This window comes from Pristiophorus japonicus, unplaced genomic scaffold (assembly GCF_044704955.1).
Source record: "Pristiophorus japonicus isolate sPriJap1 unplaced genomic scaffold, sPriJap1.hap1 HAP1_SCAFFOLD_429, whole genome shotgun sequence".
Classification (NCBI taxonomy): Eukaryota; Metazoa; Chordata; class Chondrichthyes; family Pristiophoridae; genus Pristiophorus; species Pristiophorus japonicus.
In genome coordinates, this window is record NW_027254190.1 from 299,302 (window position 1) to 317,330 (window position 18,029).

Consider the following 18,029-nt stretch of genomic DNA (forward strand, 5'->3'; position numbering starts at 1 on the left):
CATACACTACATTTGGGTGCTGACGGCAGTTCCGTTCGATACATTTCCTTGCTTTTCAGTTCAAGTACAATTCGGTACAATATGGGATAAATTGTAGTACATTCAACAAACTGCAGAGCAGCAACACTTCAAAGCACTCAGCACTCCCTTTCAGGCAAAACAAGTTGGCTATCAGTCAGACAGCGCTGTCGCCTGCTCCCTCACACACAGAGCGGCCGCTACTTTCCGGTCACCTCGCTTCCCTTCCACGGTCTCGTGCTCTTCTCGGCTTCTTTCTTCGTTACTGTGGCTTCGCGTCCTGCTGTTGCTCGCTCGCTGCTGCTCCGCAATGTCGATTGGATACAAGGAGTGGGCCAGTTCTCTGATGGTCGTGGAGCAGCTTGGAGACGAGTGCGAAAAGGCGACTGTGAAGCAAATGAGGGCAAACTGCAAGAAGCTACTGGGGAATTAGCTCAAATGGTAGAACGCTCGCTTAGCATGTGAGAGGTAGTGGGATCGATGCCTGCATTCTCCACTCTGCTTTTGGCTCAGAGCAATTCTCCAGAAAGAAATGTGGTCTCACGTGTCACTGAGTTCATGCCAGATGGGTCAAAGCACAGCAAACCTTTTTCTGCCATGTCATAAGCAAGACGTCTTGATTTTTGCAAAGATGGATATATGAGGCGAGAGAAGCCAAAAGAACGACTTGCGAGCATTGATTGCTTTTCTGAGCATTTGACTCAGGACCTTCGATTGAGCAGACTGATATGCTGCCTGCTGCGCGAAGAAGGCACTTGCCATGCAAGCGGCCAGGCAGCACGACCAAGTCGGGCAGCTTGCAAGGTCTTTAAATTCAGAATGCGCAGCTTGCAAAAAATCTGCGAGCCTGATAAGAAGTCAAAGCTACACTCTTGTGATTGTTAGTCACACGCGTTTTCCAGGCTGTAAAGAGTCGCTGGCGGTTCACAGTCCCACCGCGCTGCAGCATGGGCTGGTACTGAAGACGCACAGGCCACGCCACGAGTCCAGATGCGTCAACATGCTCACGGAAAACAATCATCGCACAGAAAAATCTTTGGCGCTTCCCTTCGATAGCTCAGTTGGTAGAGCGGAGGACTGTAGTGGAATACTCAGCAAAGTCATCCTTAGGTCGCTGGTTCAATTCCGGCTCGAAGGAGCGAGTGTACTTTTGGATTAAGCAGCAATTCGCTCAAACCAGTTCTCATCACTTTATGGTGCATCATGTTGCCACGAAGGAGCAGGACACCACTTTTCTCGTCTCAAACCTTAATGCACTCTGCATCCACCTTCACACAGCTGTTATTCTTGAGCATTTGTGTCTGCTCACCAGCACAGAGTTTTTTTAAATTTCAAAATTTGCATATAAAAATTTGTACAGTCCATTCAAAAGCAGTTCAGTACATTTAGCTGCGGTCAGCAATCCCATACACTACATTTGGGTGCTGACGGCAGTTCCGTTCGATACATTTCCTTGCTTTTCAGTTCAAGTACAATTCGGTACAATATGGGATACATTGTAGTACTGCAGAGCAGCAACACTTCAAAGCACTCAGCACTCCCTTTCAGGCAAAACAAGTTGGCTATCAGTCAGACAGCGCTGTCGCCTGCTCCCTCACACACAGGGCGGCCGCTACTTTCCGGTCACCTCGCTTCCCTTCCACGGTCTCGTGCTCTTCTCGGCTTCTTTCTTCGTTACTGTGGCTTCGCGTCCTGCTGTTGCTCGCTCGCTGCTGCTCCGCAATGTCGATTGGATACAAGGAGTGGGCCAGTTCTCTGATGGTCGTGGAGCAGCTTGGAGACGAGTGCGAAAAGGCGACTGTGAAGCAAATGAGGGCAACCTGCAAGAAACTACTGGGGAATTAGCTCAAATGGTAGAGCGCTCGCTTAGCATGTGAGAGGTAGTGGGATCGATGCCTGCATTCTCCACACTGCTTTTGGCTCAGAGCAATTCTCCAGAAAGAAATGTGGTCTCACGTGTCACTGAGTTCATGCCAGATGGGTCAAAGCACAGCAAACCTTTTTCTGCCATGTCATAAGCAAGACGTCTTGATTTTTGCAAAGATGGATATATGAGGCGAGAGAAGCCAAAAGAACGACTTGCGAGCATTGATTGCTTTTCTGAGCATTTGACTCAGGACCTTCGATTGAGCAGACTGATATGCTGCCTGCTGCGCGAAGAAGGCACTTGCCATGCAAGCGGCCAGGCAGCACGACCAAGTCGGGCAGCTTGCAAGGTCTTTAAATTCAGAATGCGCAGCTTGCAAAAAATCTGCGAGCCTGATAAGAAGTCAAAGCTACACTCTTGTGATTGTTAGTCACACGCGTTTTCCAGGCTGTAAAGAGTCGCTGGCGGTTGACAGTCCCACCGCGCTGCAGCATGGGCTGGTACTGAAGACCACAGGCCACGCCACGAGTCCAGATGTGTCAACATGCTCACGGAAAACAATCATCGCACAGAAAAATCATTGGCGCTTCCCTTCGATAGCTCAGTTGGTAGAGCGGAGGACTGTAGTGGAATACTCAGCAAAGTCATCCTTAGGTCGCTGGTTCAATTCCGGCTCGAAGGAGCTAGTGTACTTTTGGATTAAGCAGCAATTCGCTCAAACCAGTTCTCATCACTTTATGGTGCATCATGTTGCCACGAAGGAGCATGACACCACTTTTCTCGTCTCAAACCTGAATGCACTCTGCATCCACCTTCACACAGCTGTTATGCTTGAGCATTTGTGTCTGCTCACCAGCACAGAGTTTTTTTAAATTTCAAAATTTGCATATAAAAATTTGTACAGTCCATTCAAAAGCAGTTCAGTATATTTAGCTGCGGTCAGCAATCCCATACACTACATTTGGGTGCTGACGGCAGTTCCGTTCGATACATTTCCTTGCTTTTCAGTTCAAGTACAATTCGGTACAATATGGGATACATTGTAGTACATTCAACAAACTGCAGAGCAGCAACACTTCAAAGCACTCAGCACTCCCTTTCAGGCAAAACAAGTTGGCTATCAGTCAGACAGCGCTGTCGCCTGCTCCCTCACACACAGGGCGGCCGCTACTTTCCGGTCACCTCGCTTCCCTTCCACGGTCTCGTGCTCTTCTCGGCTTCTTTCTTCGTTACTGTGGCTTCGCGTCCTGCTGTTGCTCGCTCGCTGCTGCTCCGCAATGTCGATTGGACCCAAGGAGTGGGCCAGTTCTCTGATGGTCGTGGAGCAGCTTGGAGACGAGTGCGAAAAGGCGACTGTGAAGCAAATGAGGGCAACCTGCAAGAAACGACTGGGGAATTAGCTCAAATGGTAGAGCGCTTGCTGAGCATGTGAGAGGTAGCGGGATCGATGCCTGCATTCTCCACTCTGCCTTTGGCTCAGAGCAATTCTCCAGAAAGAAATGTGGTCTCACGTGTCACTGAGTTCATGCCAGATGGGTCAAAGCACAGCAAACCTTTTTCTGCCATGTCATAAGCAAGACGTCTTGATTTTTGCAAAGATGGATATATGAGGCGAGAGAAGCCAAAAGAACGACTTGCGAGCATTGATTGCTTTTCTGAGCATTTGACTCAGGACCTTCGATTGAGCAGACTGATATGCTGCCTGCTGCGCGAAGAAGGCACTTGCCATGCAAGCGGCCAGGCAGCACGACCAAGTCGGGCAGCTTGCAAGGTCTTTAAATTCAGAATGCGCAGCTTGCAAAAAATCTGCGAGCCTGATAAGAAGTCAAAGCTACACTCTTGTGATTGTTAGTCACACGCGTTTTCCAGGCTGTAAAGAGTCGCTGGCGGTTGACAGTCCCACCGCGCTGCAGCATGGGCTGGTACTGAAGACCACAGCCCACGCCACGAGTCCAGATGTGTCAACATGCTCACGGAAAACAATCATCGCACAGAAAAATCTTTGGCGCTTCCCTTCGATAGCTCAGTTGGTAGAGCGGAGGACTGTAGTGGAATACTCAGCAAAGTCATCCTTAGGTCGCTGGTTCAATTCCGGCTCGAAGGAGCTAGTGTACTTTTGGATTAAGCAGCAATTCGCTCAAACCAGTTCTCATCACTTTATGGTGCATCATGTTGCCACGAAGGAGCATGACACCACTTTTCTCGTCTCAAACCTGAATGCACTCTGCATCCACCTTCACACAGCTGTTATGCTTGAGCATTTGTGTCTGCTCACCAGCACAGAGTTTTTTTAAATTTCAAAATTTGCATATAAAAATTTGTACAGTCCATTCAAAAGCAGTTCAGTACATTTAGCTGCGGTCAGCAATCCCATCCACTACATTTGGGTGCTGACGGCAGTTCCGTTCGATACATTTCCTTGCTTTTCAGTTCAAGTACAATTCGGTACAATATGGGATACATTGTAGTACTGCAGAGCAGCAACACTTCAAATCACTCAGCACTCCCTTTCAGGCAAAACAAGTTGGCTATCAGTCAGACAGCGCTGTCGCCTGCTCCCTCACACACAGGGCGGCCGCTACTTTCCGGTCACCTCGCTTCCCTTCCACGGTCTCGTGCTCTTCTCGGCTTCTTTCTTCGTTACTGTGGCTTCGCGTCCTGCTGTTGCTCGCTCGCTGCTGCTCCGCAATGTCGATTGGATACAAGGAGTGGGCCAGTTCTCTGATGGTCGTGGAGCAGCTTGGAGACGAGTGCGAAAAGGCGACTGTGAAGCAAATGAGGGCAACCTACAAGAAGCTACTGGGGAATTAGCTCAAATGGTAGAGCGCTCGCTTAGCATGTGAGAGGTAGTGGGATCGATGCCTGCATTCTCCACTCTGCTTTTGGCTCAGAGCAATTCTCCAGAAAGAAGTGTGGTCTCACGTGTCACTGAGTTCATGCCAGATGGGTCAAAGCACAGCAAACCTTTTTCTGCCATGTCATAAGCAAGACGTCTTGATTTTTGCAAAGATGGATATATGAGGCGAGAGAAGCCAAAAGAACGACTTGCGAGCATTGATTGCTTTTCTGAGCATTTGACTCAGGACCTTCGATTGAGCAGACTGATATGCTGCCTGCTGCGCGAAGAAGGCACTTGCCATGCAAGCGGCCAGGCAGCACGACCAAGTCGGGCAGCTTGCAAGGTCTTTAAATTCAGAATGCGCAGCTTGCAAAAAATCTGCGAGCCTGATAAGAAGTCAAAGCTACACTCTTGTGATTGTTAGTCACACGCGTTTTCCAGGCTGTAAAGAGTAGCTGGCGGTTGACAGTCCCACCGCGCTGCAGCATGGGCTGGTACTGAAGACGCACAGGCCACGCCACGAGTCCAGATGCGTCAACATGCTCACGGAAAACAATCATCGCACAGAAAAATCTTTGGCGCTTCCCTTCGATAGCTCAGTTGGTAGAGCGGAGGACTGTAGTGGAATACTCAGCAAAGTCATCCTTAGGTCGCTGGTTCAATTCCGGCTCGAAGGAGCTAGTGTACTTTTGGATTAAGCAGCAATTCGCTCAAACCAGTTCTCATCACTTTATGGTGCATCATGTTGCCACGAAGGAGCAGGACACCACTTTTCTCGTCTCAAACCTGAATGCACTCTGCATCCACCTTCACACAGCTGTTATGCTTGAGCATTTGTGTCTGCTCACCAGCACAGAGTTTTTTTAAATTTCAAAATTTGCATATAAAAATTTGTACAGTCCATTCAAAAGCAGTTCAGTACATTTAGCTGCGGTCAGCAATCCCATCCACTACATTTGGGTGCTGACGGCAGTTCCGTTCGATACATTTCCTTGCTTTTCAGTTCAAGTACAATTCGGTACAATATGGGATACATTGTAGTACTGCAGAGCAGCAACACTTCAAAGCACTCAGCACTCCCTTTCAGGCAAAACAAGTTGGCTATCAGTCAGACAGCGCTGTCGCCTGCTCCCTCACACACAGGGCGGCCGCTACTTTCCGGTCACCTCGCTTCCCTTCCACGGTCTCGTGCTCTTCTCGGCTTCTTTCTTCGTTACTGTGGCTTCGCGTCCTGCTGTTGCTCGCTCGCTGCTGCTCCGCAATGTCGATTGGATACAAGGAGTGGGCCAGTTCTCTGATGGTCGTGGAGCAGCTTGGAGACGAGTGCGAAAAGGCGACTGTGAAGCAAATGAGGGCAACCTACAAGAAGCTACTGGGGAATTAGCTCAAATGGTAGAGCGCTCGCTTAGCATGTGAGAGGTAGTGGGATCGATGCCTGCATTCTCCACTCTGCTTTTGGCTCAGAGCAATTCTCCAGAAAGAAGTGTGGTCTCACGTGTCACTGAGTTCATGCCAGATGGGTCAAAGCACAGCAAACCTTTTTCTGCCATGTCATAAGCAAGACGTCTTGATTTTTGCAAAGATGGATATATGAGGCGAGAGAAGCCAAAAGAACGACTTGCGAGCATTGATTGCTTTTCTGAGCATTTGACTCAGGACCTTCGATTGAGCAGACTGATATGCTGCCTGCTGCGCGAAGAAGGCACTTGCCATGCAAGCGGCCAGGCAGCACGACCAAGTCGGGCAGCTTGCAAGGTCTTTAAATTCAGAATGCGCAGCTTGCAAAAAATCTGCGAGCCTGATAAGAAGTCAAAGCTACACTCTTGTGATTGTTAGTCACACGCGTTTTCCAGGCTGTAAAGAGTCGCTGGCGGTTGACAGTCCCACCGCGCTGCAGCATGGGCTGGTACTGAAGACCACAGGCCACGCCACGAGTCCAGATGTGTCAACATGCTCACGGAAAACAATCATCGCACAGAAAAATCTTTGGCGCTTCCCTTCGATAGCTCAGTTGGTAGAGCGGAGGACTGTAGTGGAATACTCAGCAAAGTCATCCTTCGGTCGCTGGTTCAATTCCGGCTCGAAGGAGCTAGTGTACTTTTGGATTAAGCAGCAATTCGCTCAAACCAGTTCTCATCACTTTATGGTGCATCATGTTGCCACGAAGGAGCATGACACCACTTTTCTCGTCTCAAACCTGAATGAACTCTGCATCCACCTTCACACAGCTGTTATGCTTGAGCATTTGTGTCTGCTCACCAGCACAGAGTTTTTTTAAATTTCAAAATTTGCATATAAAAATTTGTACAGTCCATTCAAAAGCAGTTCAGTACATTTAGCTGCGGTCAGCAATCCCATACACTACATTTGGGTGCTGACGGCAGTTCCGTTCGATACATTTCCTTGCTTTTCAGTTCAAGTACAATTCGGTACAATATGGGATACATTGTAGTACATTCAACAAACTGCAGAGCAGCAACACTTCAAAGCACTCAGCACTCCCTTTCAGGCAAAACAAGTTGGCTATCAGTCAGACAGCGCTGTCGCCTGCTCCCTCACACACAGGGCGGCCGCTACTTTCCGGTCACCTCGCTTCCCTTCCACGGTCTCGTGCTCTTCTCGGCTTCTTTCTTCGTTACTGTGGCTTCGCGTCCTGCTGTTGCTCGCTCGCTGCTGCTCCGCAATGTCGATTGGATACAAGGAGTGGGCCAGTTCTCTGATGGTCGTGGAGCAGCTTGGAGACGAGTGCGAAAAGGCGACTGTGAAGCAAATGAGGGCAACCTGCAAGAAGCTACTGGGGAATAAGCTCAAATGGTAGAGCGCTCGCTTAGCATGTGAGAGGTAGCGGGATCGATGCCTGCATTCTCCACTCTGCTTTTGGCTCAGAGCAATTCTCCAGAAAGAAATGTGGTCTCACGTGTCACTGAGTTCATGCCAGATGGGTCAAAGCACAGCAAACCTTTTTCTGCCATGTCATAAGCAAGACGTCTTGATTTTTGCAAAGATGGATATATGAGGCGAGAGAAGCCAAAAGAACGACTTGCGAGCATTGATTGCTTTTCTGAGCATTTGACTCAGGACCTTCGATTGAGCAGACTGATATGCTGCCTGCTGCGCGAAGAAGGCACTTGCCATGCAAGCGGCCAGGCAGCACGACCAAGTCGGGCAGCTTGCAAGGTCTTTAAATTCAGAATGCGCAGCTTGCAAAAAATCTGCGAGCCTGATAAGAAGTCAAAGCTACACTCTTGTGATTGTTAGTCACACGCGTTTTCCAGGCTGTAAAGAGTCGCTGGCGGTTGACAGTCCCACCGCGCTGCAGCATGGGCTGGTACTGAAGACCACAGGCCACGCCACGAGTCCAGATGTGTCAACATGCTCACGGAAAACAATCATCGCACAGAAAAATCTTTGGCGCTTCCCTTCGATAGCTCAGTTGGTAGAGCGGAGGACTGTAGTGGAATACTCAGCAAAGTCATCCTTAGGTCGCTGGTTCAATTCCGGCTCGAAGGAGCTAGTGTACTTTTGGATTAAGCAGCAATTCGCTCAAACCAGTTCTCATCACTTTATGGTGCATCATGTTGCCACGAAGGAGCAGGACACCACTTTTCTCGTCTCAAACCTGAATGAACTCTGCATCCACCTTCACACAGCTGTTATGCTTGAGCATTTGTGTCTGCTCACCAGCACAGAGTTTTTTTAAATTTCAAAATTTGCATATAAAAATTTGTACAGTCCATTCAAAAGCAGTTCAGTACATTTAGCTGCGGTCAGCAATCCCATACACTACATTTGGGTGCTGACGGCAGTTCCGTTCGATACATTTCCTTGCTTTTCAGTTCAAGTACAATTCGGTACAATATGGGATACATTGTAGTACATTCAACAAACTGCAGAGCAGCAACACTTCAAAGCACTCAGCACTCCCTTTCAGGCAAAACAAGTTGGCTATCAGTCAGACAGCGCTGTCGCCTGCTCCCTCACACACAGGGCAGCCGCTACTTTCCGGTCACCTCGCTTCCCTTCCACGGTCTCGTGCTCTTCTCGGCTTCTTTCTTCGTTACTGTGGCTTCGCGTCCTGCTGTTGCTCGCTCGCTGCTGCTCCGCAATGTCGATTGGATACAAGGAGTGGGCCAGTTCTCTGATGGTCGTGGAGCAGCTTGGAGACGAGTGCGAAAAGGCGACTGTGAAGCAAATGAGGGCAACCTGCAAGAAGCTACTGGGGAATAAGCTCAAATGGTAGAGCGCTCGCTTAGCATGTGAGAGGTAGCGGGATCGATGCCTGCATTCTCCACTCTGCTTTTGGCTCAGAGCAATTCTCCAGAAAGAAATGTGGTCTCACGTGTCACTGAGTTCATGCCAGATGGGTCAAAGCACAGCAAACCTTTTTCTGCCATGTCATAAGCAAGACGTCTTGATTTTTGCAAAGATGGATATATGAGGCGAGAGAAGCCAAAAGAACGACTTGCGAGCATTGATTGCTTTTCTGAGCATTTGACTCAGGACCTTCGATTGAGCAGACTGATATGCTGCCTGCTGCGCGAAGAAGGCACTTGCCATGCAAGCGGCCAGGCAGCACGACCAAGTCGGGCAGCTTGCAAGGTCTTTAAATTCAGAATGCGCAGCTTGCAAAAAATCTGCGAGCCTGATAAGAAGTCAAAGCTACACTCTTGTGATTGTTAGTCACACGCGTTTTCCAGGCTGTAAAGAGTAGCTGGCGGTTGACAGTCCCACCGCGCTGCAGCATGGGCTGGTACTGAAGACGCACAGGCCACGCCACGAGTCCAGATGCGTCAACATGCTCACGGAAAACAATCATCGCACAGAAAAATCTTTGGCGTTTCCCTTCGATAGCTCAGTTGGTAGAGCGGAGGACTGTAGTGGAATACTCAGCAAAGTCATCCTTAGGTCGCTGGTTCAATTCCGGCTCGAAGGAGCGAGTGTACTTTTGGATTAAGCAGCAATTCGCTCAAACCAGTTCTCATCACTTTATGGTGCATCATGTTGCCACGAAGGAGCAGGACACCACTTTTCTCGTCTCAAACCTGAATGCACTCTGCATCCACCTTCACACAGCTGTTATGCTTGAGCATTTGTGTCTGCTCACCAGCACAGAGTTTTTTTAAATTTCAAAATTTGCATATAAAAATTTGTGCAGTCCATTCAAAAGCAGTTCAGTACATTTAGCTGCGGTCAGCAATCCCATCCACTACATTTGGGTGCTGACGGCAGTTCCGTTCGATACATTTCCTTGCTTTTCAGTTCAAGTACAATTCGGTACAATATGGGATACATTGTAGTACATTCAACAAACTGCAGAGCAGCAACACTTCAAAGCACTCAGCACTCCCTTTCAGGCAAAACAAGTTGGCTATCAGTCAGACAGCGCTGTCGCCTGCTCCCTCACACACAGGGCGGCCGCTACTTTCCGGTCACCTCGCTTCCCTTCCACGGTCTCGTGCTCTTCTCGGCTTCTTTCTTCGTTACTGTGGCTTCGCGTCCTGCTGTTGCTCGCTCGCTGCTGCTCCGCAATGTCGATTGGATACAAGGAGTGGGCCAGTTCTCTGATGGTCGTGGAGCAGCTTGGAGACGAGTGCGAAAAGGCGACTGTGAAGCAAATGAGGGCAACCTGCAAGAAGCTACTGGGGAATTAGCTCAAATGGTAGAGCGCTCGCTTAGCATGTGAGAGGTAGTGGGATCGATGCCTGCATTCTCCACTCTGCTTTTGGCTCAGAGCAATTCTCCAGAAAGAAATGTGGTCTCACGTGTCACTGAGTTCATGCCAGATGGGTCAAAGCACAGCAAACCTTTTTCTGCCATGTCATAAGCAAGACGTCTTGATTTTTGCAAAGATGGATATATGAGGCGAGAGAAGCCAAAAGAACGACTTGCGAGCATTGATTGCTTTTCTGAGCATTTGACTCAGGACCTTCGATTGAGCAGACTGATATGCTGCCTGCTGCGCGAAGAAGGCACTTGCCATGCAAGCGGCCAGGCAGCACGACCAAGTCGGGCAGCTTGCAAGGTCTTTAAATTCAGAATGCGCAGCTTGCAAAAAATCTGCGAGCCTGATAAGAAGTCAAAGCTACACTCTTGTGATTGTTAGTCACACGCGTTTTCCAGGCTGTAAAGAGTCGCTGGCGGTTGACAGTCCCACCGCGCTGCAGCATGGGCTGGTACTGAAGACGCACAGGCCACGCCACGAGTCCAGATGCGTCAACATGCTCACGGAAAACAATCATCGCACAGAAAAATATTTGGCGCTTCCCTTCGATAGCTCAGTTGGTAGAGCGGAGGACTGTAGTGGAATACTCAGCAAAGTCATCCTTAGGTCGCTGGTTCAATTCCGGCTCGAAGGAGCGAGTGTACTTTTGGATTAAGCAGCAATTCGCTCAAACCAGTTCTCATCACTTTATGGTGCATCATGTTGCCACGAAGGAGCATGACACCACTTTTCTCGTCTCAAACCTGAATGCACTCTGCATCCACCTTCACACAGCTGTTATGCTTGAGCATTTGTGTCTGCTCACCAGCACAGAGTTTTTTTAAATTTCAAAATTTGCATATAAAAATTTGTACAGTCCATTCAAAAGCAGTTCAGTATATTTAGCTGCGGTCAGCAATCCCATACACTACATTTGGGTGCTGACGGCAGTTCCGTTCGATACATTTCCTTGCTTTTCAGTTCAAGTACAATTCGGTACAATATGGGATACATTGTAGTACATTCAACAAACTGCAGAGCAGCAACACTTCAAAGCACTCAGCACTCCCTTTCAGGCAAAACAAGTTGGCTATCAGTCAGACAGCGCTGTCGCCTGCTCCCTCACACACAGGGCGGCCGCTACTTTCCGGTCACCTCGCTTCCCTTCCACGGTCTCGTGCTCTTCTCGGCTTCTTTCTTCGTTACTGTGGCTTCGCGTCCTGCTGTTGCTCGCTCGCTGCTGCTCCGCAATGTCGATTGGATACAAGGAGTGGGCCAGTTCTCTGATGGTCGTGGAGCAGCTTGGAGACGAGTGCGAAAAGGCGACTGTGAAGCAAATGAGGGCAACCTGCAAGAAGCTACTAGGGAATTAGCTCAAATGGTAGAGCGCTCGCTTAGCATGTGAGAGGTAGTGGGATCGATGCCTGCATTCTCCACTCTGCTTTTGGCTCAGAGCAATTCTCCAGAAAGAAATGTGGTCTCACGTGTCACTGAGTTCATGCCAGATGGGTCAAAGCACAGCAAACCTTTTTCTGCCATGTCATAAGCAAGACGTCTTGATTTTTGCAAAGATGGATATATGAGGCGAGAGAAGCCAAAAGAACGACTTGCGAGCATTGATTGCTTTTCTGAGCATTTGACTCAGGACCTTCGATTGAGCAGACTGATATGCTGCCTGCTGCGCGAAGAAGGCACTTGCCATGCAAGCGGCCAGGCAGCACGACCAAGTCGGGCAGCTTGCAAGGTCTTTAAATTCAGAATGCGCAGCTTGCAAAAAATCTGCGAGCCTGATAAGAAGTCAAAGCTACACTCTTGTGATTGTTAGTCACACGCGTTTTCCAGGCTGTAAAGAGTCGCTGGCGGTTCACAGTCCCACCGCGCTGCAGCATGGGCTGGTACTGAAGACGCACAGGCCACGCCACGAGTCCAGATGCGTCAACATGCTCACGGAAAACAATCATCGCACAGAAAAATCTTTGGCGCTTCCCTTCGATAGCTCAGTTGGTAGAGCGGAGGACTGTAGTGGAATACTCAGCAAAGTCATCCTTAGGTCGCTGGTTCAATTCCGGCTCGAAGGAGCGAGTGTACTTTTGGATTAAGCAGCAATTCGCTCAAACCAGTTCTCATCACTTTATGGTGCATCATGTTGCCACGAAGGAGCAGGACACCACTTTTCTCGTCTCAAACCTGAATGCACTCTGCATCCACCTTCACACAGCTGTTATGCTTGAGCATTTGTGTCTGCTCACCAGCACAGAGTTTTTTTAAATTTCAAAATTTGCATATAAAAATTTGTACAGTCCATTCAAAAGCAGTTCAGTACATTTAGCTGCGGTCAGCAATCCCATACACTACATTTGGGTGCTGACGGCAGTTCCGTTCGATACATTTCCTTGCTTTTCAGTTCAAGTACAATTCGGTACAATATGGGATACATTGTAGTACTGCAGAGCAGCAACACTTCAAAGCACTCAGCACTCCCTTTCAGGCAAAACAAGTTGGCTATCAGTCAGACAGCGCTGTCGCCTGCTCCCTCACACACAGGGCGGCCGCTACTTTCCGGTCACCTCGCTTCCCTTCCACGGTCTCGTGCTCTTCTCGGCTTCTTTCTTCGTTACTGTGGCTTCGCGTCCTGCTGTTGCTCGCTCGCTGCTGCTCCGCAATGTCGATTGGATAAAAGGAGTGGGCCAGTTCTCTGATGGTCGTGGAGCAGCTTGGAGACGAGTGCGAAAAGGCGACTGTGAAGCAAATGAGGGCAACCTGCAAGAAACTACTGGGGAATTAGCTCAAATGGTAGAGCGCTTGCTTAGCATGTGAGAGGTAGTGGGATCGATGCCTGCATTCTCCACACTGCTTTTGGCTCAGAGCAATTCTCCAGAAAGAAATGTGGTCTCACGTGTCACTGAGTTCATGCCAGATGGGTCAAAGCACAGCAAACCTTTTTCTGCCATGTCATAAGCAAGACGTCTTGATTTTTGCAAAGATGGATATATGAGGCGAGAGAAGCCAAAAGAACGACTTGCGAGCATTGATTGCTTTTCTGAGCATTTGACTCAGGACCTTCGATTGAGCAGACTGATATGCTGCCTGCTGCGCGAAGAAGGCACTTGCCATGCAAGCGGCCAGGCAGCACGACCAAGTCGGGCAGCTTGCAAGGTCTTTAAATTCAGAATGCGCAGCTTGCAAAAAATCTGCGAGCCTGATAAGAAGTCAAAGCTACACTCTTGTGATTGTTAGTCACACGCGTTTTCCAGGCTGTAAAGAGTCGCTGGCGGTTGACAGTCCCACCGCGCTGCAGCATGGGCTGGTACTGAAGACCACAGGCCACGCCACGAGTCCAGATGTGTCAACATGCTCACGGAAAACAATCATCGCACAGAACAATCTTTGGCGCTTCCCTTCGATAGCTCAGTTGGTAGAGCGGAGGACTGTAGTGGAATACTCAGCAAAGTCATCCTTAGGTCGCTGGTTCAATTCCGGCTCGAAGGAGCTAGTGTACTTTTGGATTAAGCAGCAATTCGCTCAAACCAGTTCTCATCACTTTATGGTGCATCATGTTGCCACGAAGGAGCATGACACCACTTTTCTCGTCTCAAACCTGAATGAACTCTGCATCCACCTTCACACAGCTGTTATGCTTGAGCATTTGTGTCTGCTCACCAGCACAGAGTTTTTTTAAATTTCAAAATTTGCATATAAAAATTTGTACAGTCCATTCAAAAGCAGTTCAGTACATTTAGCTGCGGTCAGCAATCCCATACACTACATTTGGGTGCTGACGGCAGTTCCGTTCGATACATTTCCTTGCTTTTCAGTTCAAGTACAATTCGGTACAATATGGGATACATTGTAGTACTGCAGAGCAGCAACACTTCAAAGCACTCAGCACTCCCTTTCAGGCAAAACAAGTTGGCTATCAGTCAGACAGCGCTGTCGCCTGCTCCCTCACACACAGGGCGGCCGCTACTTTCCGGTCACCTCGCTTCCCTTCCACGGTCTCGTGCTCTTCTCGGCTTCTTTCTTCGTTACTGTGGCTTCGCGTCCTGCTGTTGCTCGCTCGCTGCTGCTCCGCAATGTCGATTGGATAAAAGGAGTGGGCCAGTTCTCTGATGGTCGTGGAGCAGCTTGGAGACGAGTGCGAAAAGGCGACTGTGAAGCAAATGAGGGCAACCTGCAAGAAACTACTGGGGAATTAGCTCAAATGGTAGAGCGCTCGCTTTGCATGTGAGAGGTAGTGGGATCGATGCCTGCATTCTCCACACTGCTTTTGGCTCAGAGCAATTCTCCAGAAAGAAATGTGGTCTCACGTGTCACTGAGTTCATGCCAGATGGGTCAAAGCACAGCAAACCTTTTTCTGCCATGTCATAAGCAAGACGTCTTGATTTTTGCAAAGATGGATATATGAGGCGAGAGAAGCCAAAAGAACGACTTGCGAGCATTGATTGCTTTTCTGAGCATTTGACTCAGGACCTTCGATTGAGCAGACTGATATGCTGCCTGCTGCGCGAAGAAGGCACTTGCCATGCAAGCGGCCAGGCAGCACGACCAAGTCGGGCAGCTTGCAAGGTCTTTAAATTCAGAATGCGCAGCTTGCAAAAAATCTGCGAGCCTGATAAGAAGTCAAAGCTACACTCTTGTGATTGTTAGTCACACGCGTTTTCCAGGCTGTAAAGAGTCGCTGGCGGTTGACAGTCCCACCGCGCTGCAGCATGGGCTGGTACTGAAGACCACAGGCCACGCCACGAGTCCAGATGTGTCAACATGCTCACGGAAAACAATCATCGCACAGAAAAATCTTTGGCGCTTCCCTTCGATAGCTCAGTTGGTAGAGCGGAGGACTGTAGTGGAATACTCAGCAAAGTCATCCTTAGGTCGCTGGTTCAATTCCGGCTTGAAGGAGCTAGTGTACTTTTGGATTAAGCAGCAATTCGCTCAAACCAGTTCTCATCACTTTATGGTGCATCATGTTGCCACGAAGGAGCAGGACACCACTTTTCTCGTCTCAAACCTGAATGAACTCTGCATCCACCTTCACACAGCTGTTATGCTTGAGCATTTGTGTCTGCTCACCAGCACAGAGTTTTTTTAAATTTCAAAATTTGCATATAAAAATTTGTACAGTCCATTCAAAAGCAGTTCAGTACATTTAGCTGCGGTCAGCAATCCCATCCACTACATTTGGGTGCTGACGGCAGTTCCGTTCGATACATTTCCTTGCTTTTCAGTTCAAGTACAATTCGGTACAATATGGGATACATTGTAGTACATTCAACAAACTGCAGAGCAGCAACACTTCAAAGCACTCAGCACTCCCTTTCAGGCAAAACAAGTTGGCTATCAGTCAGACAGCGCTGTCGCCTGCTCCCTCACACACAGGGCGGCCGCTACTTTCCGGTCACCTCGCTTCCCTTCCACGGTCTCGTGCTCTTCTCGGCTTCTTTCTTCGTTACTGTGGCTTCGCGTCCTGCTGTTGCTCGCTCGCTGCTGCTCCGCAATGTCGATTGGATACAAGGAGTGGGCCAGTTCTCTGATGGTCGTGGAGCAGCTTGGAGACGAGTGCGAAAAGGCGACTGTGAAGCAAATGAGGGCAACCTGCAATAAGCTACTGGGGAATTAGCTCAAATGGTAGAGCGCTCGCTTCGCATGTGAGAGGTAGCGGGATCGATGCCTGCATTCTCCACTCTGCTTTTGGCTCAGAGCAATTCTCCAGAAAGAAATGTGGTCTCACGTGTCACTGAGTTCATGCCAGATGGGTCAAAGCACAGCAAACCTTTTTCTGCCATGTCATAAGCAAGACGTCTTGATTTTTGCAAAGATGGATATATGAGGCGAGAGAAGCCAAAAGAACGACTTGCGAGCATTGATTGCTTTTCTGAGCATTTGACTCAGGACCTTCGATTGAGCAGACTGATATGCTGCCTGCTGCGCGAAGAAGGCACTTGCCATGCAAGCGGCCAGGCAGCACGACCAAGTCGGGCAGCTTGCAAGGTCTTTAAATTCAGAATGCGCAGCTTGCAAAAAATCTGCGAGCCTGATAAGAAGTCAAAGCTACACTCTTGTGATTGTTAGTCACACGCGTTTTCCAGGCTGTAAAGAGTAGCTGGCGGTTGACAGTCCCACCGCGCTGCAGCATGGGCTGGTACTGAAGACGCACAGGCCACGCCACGAGTCCAGATGCGTCAACATGCTCACGGAAAACAATCATCGCACAGAAAAATCTTTGGCGCTTCCCTTCGATAGCTCAGTTGGTAGAGCGGAGGACTGTAGTGGAATCCTCAGCAAAGTCATCCTTAGGTCGCTGGTTCAATTCCGGCTCGAAGGAGCGAGTGTACTTTTGGATTAAGCAGCAATTCGCTCAAACCAGTTCTCATCACTTTATGGTGCATCATGTTGCCACGAAGGAGCAGGACACCACTTTTCTCGTCTCAAACCTGAATGCACTCTGCATCCACCTTCACACAGCTGTTATGCTTGAGCATTTGTGTCTGCTCACCAGCACAGAGTTTTTTTAAATTTCAAAATTTGCATATAAAAATTTGTGCAGTCCATTCAAAAGCAGTTCAGTACATTTAGCTGCGGTCAGCAATCCCATCCACTACATTTGGGTGCTGACGGCAGTTCCGTTCGATACATTTCCTTGCTTTTCAGTTCAAGTACAATTCGGTACAATATGGGATACATTGTAGTACATTCAACAAACTGCAGAGCAGCAACACTTCAAAGCACTCAGCACTCCCTTTCAGGCAAAACAAGTTGGCTATCAGTCAGACAGCGCTGTCGCCTGCTCCCTCACACACAGGGCGGCCGCTACTTTCCGGTCACCTCGCTTCCCTTCCACGGTCTCGTGCTCTTCTCGGCTTCTTTCTTCGTTACTGTGGCTTCGCGTCCTGCTGTTGCTCGCTCGCTGCTGCTCCGCAATGTCGATTGGATACAAGGAGTGGGCCAGTTCTCTGATGGTCGTGGAGCAGCTTGGAGACGAGTGCGAAAAGGCGACTGTGAAGCAAATGAGGGCAACCTGCAAGAAGCTACTGGGGAATTAGCTCAAATGGTAGAGCGCTCGCTTAGCATGTGAGAGGTAGTGGGATCGATGCCTGCATTCTCCACTCTGCTTTTGGCTCAGAGCAATTCTCCAGAAAGAAATGTGGTCTCACGTGTCACTGAGTTCATGCCAGATGGGTCAAAGCACAGCAAACCTTTTTCTGCCATGTCATAAGCAAGACGTCTTGATTTTTGCAAAGATGGATATATGAGGCGAGAGAAGCCAAAAGAACGACTTGCGAGCATTGATTGCTTTTCTGAGCATTTGACTCAGGACCTTCGATTGAGCAGACTGATATGCTGCCTGCTGCGCGAAGAAGGCACTTGCCATGCAAGCGGCCAGGCAGCACGACAAAGTCGGGCAGCTTGCAAGGTCTTTAAATTCAGAATGCGCAGCTTGCAAAAAATCTGCGAGCCTGATAAGAAGTCAAAGCTACACTCTTGTGATTGTTAGTCACACGCGTTTTCCAGGCTGTAAAGAGTCGCTGGCGGTTGACAGTCCCACCGCGCTGCAGCATGGGCTGGTACTGAAGACGCACAGGCCACGCCACGAGTCCAGATGCGT

General features: G+C 49.1%; 12 non-coding genes across 12 annotated transcripts; all 12 read left to right on the forward strand.

Moving 5' to 3' along the window:
* The first annotated feature begins 1,064 nt into the window (after positions 1–1,064).
* trnay-gua (transfer RNA tyrosine (anticodon GUA)) lies at positions 1,065–1,156 on the forward strand. The gene is given in 2 exon segments: positions 1,065–1,101; positions 1,121–1,156. It is a non-coding gene; the product is annotated as a tRNA-Tyr (tRNA).
* Positions 1,157–2,475: 1,319 nt separating this feature from the next.
* Positions 2,476–2,567, forward strand: trnay-gua (transfer RNA tyrosine (anticodon GUA)). Its single transcript is given in 2 exon segments — positions 2,476–2,512; positions 2,532–2,567. It is a non-coding gene; the product is annotated as a tRNA-Tyr (tRNA).
* Positions 2,568–3,897: 1,330 nt separating this feature from the next.
* On the forward strand, positions 3,898–3,989 carry trnay-gua (transfer RNA tyrosine (anticodon GUA)). Its single transcript is given in 2 exon segments — positions 3,898–3,934; positions 3,954–3,989. It is a non-coding gene; the product is annotated as a tRNA-Tyr (tRNA).
* A 1,320-nt stretch (positions 3,990–5,309) lies between these two features.
* On the forward strand, positions 5,310–5,401 carry trnay-gua (transfer RNA tyrosine (anticodon GUA)). Its single transcript is given in 2 exon segments — positions 5,310–5,346; positions 5,366–5,401. It is a non-coding gene; the product is annotated as a tRNA-Tyr (tRNA).
* Positions 5,402–6,720: 1,319 nt separating this feature from the next.
* On the forward strand, positions 6,721–6,812 carry trnay-gua (transfer RNA tyrosine (anticodon GUA)). Its single transcript is given in 2 exon segments — positions 6,721–6,757; positions 6,777–6,812. It is a non-coding gene; the product is annotated as a tRNA-Tyr (tRNA).
* Positions 6,813–8,142: 1,330 nt separating this feature from the next.
* Positions 8,143–8,234, forward strand: trnay-gua (transfer RNA tyrosine (anticodon GUA)). Its single transcript is given in 2 exon segments — positions 8,143–8,179; positions 8,199–8,234. It is a non-coding gene; the product is annotated as a tRNA-Tyr (tRNA).
* A 1,331-nt stretch (positions 8,235–9,565) lies between these two features.
* On the forward strand, positions 9,566–9,657 carry trnay-gua (transfer RNA tyrosine (anticodon GUA)). The gene is given in 2 exon segments: positions 9,566–9,602; positions 9,622–9,657. It is a non-coding gene; the product is annotated as a tRNA-Tyr (tRNA).
* A 1,331-nt stretch (positions 9,658–10,988) lies between these two features.
* trnay-gua (transfer RNA tyrosine (anticodon GUA)) lies at positions 10,989–11,080 on the forward strand. Its single transcript is given in 2 exon segments — positions 10,989–11,025; positions 11,045–11,080. It is a non-coding gene; the product is annotated as a tRNA-Tyr (tRNA).
* A 1,331-nt stretch (positions 11,081–12,411) lies between these two features.
* On the forward strand, positions 12,412–12,503 carry trnay-gua (transfer RNA tyrosine (anticodon GUA)). Its single transcript is given in 2 exon segments — positions 12,412–12,448; positions 12,468–12,503. It is a non-coding gene; the product is annotated as a tRNA-Tyr (tRNA).
* A 1,319-nt stretch (positions 12,504–13,822) lies between these two features.
* Positions 13,823–13,914, forward strand: trnay-gua (transfer RNA tyrosine (anticodon GUA)). The gene is given in 2 exon segments: positions 13,823–13,859; positions 13,879–13,914. It is a non-coding gene; the product is annotated as a tRNA-Tyr (tRNA).
* A 1,319-nt stretch (positions 13,915–15,233) lies between these two features.
* On the forward strand, positions 15,234–15,325 carry trnay-gua (transfer RNA tyrosine (anticodon GUA)). The gene is given in 2 exon segments: positions 15,234–15,270; positions 15,290–15,325. It is a non-coding gene; the product is annotated as a tRNA-Tyr (tRNA).
* Positions 15,326–16,656: 1,331 nt separating this feature from the next.
* Positions 16,657–16,748, forward strand: trnay-gua (transfer RNA tyrosine (anticodon GUA)). Its single transcript is given in 2 exon segments — positions 16,657–16,693; positions 16,713–16,748. It is a non-coding gene; the product is annotated as a tRNA-Tyr (tRNA).
* Positions 16,749–18,029: the final 1,281 nt, after the last annotated feature.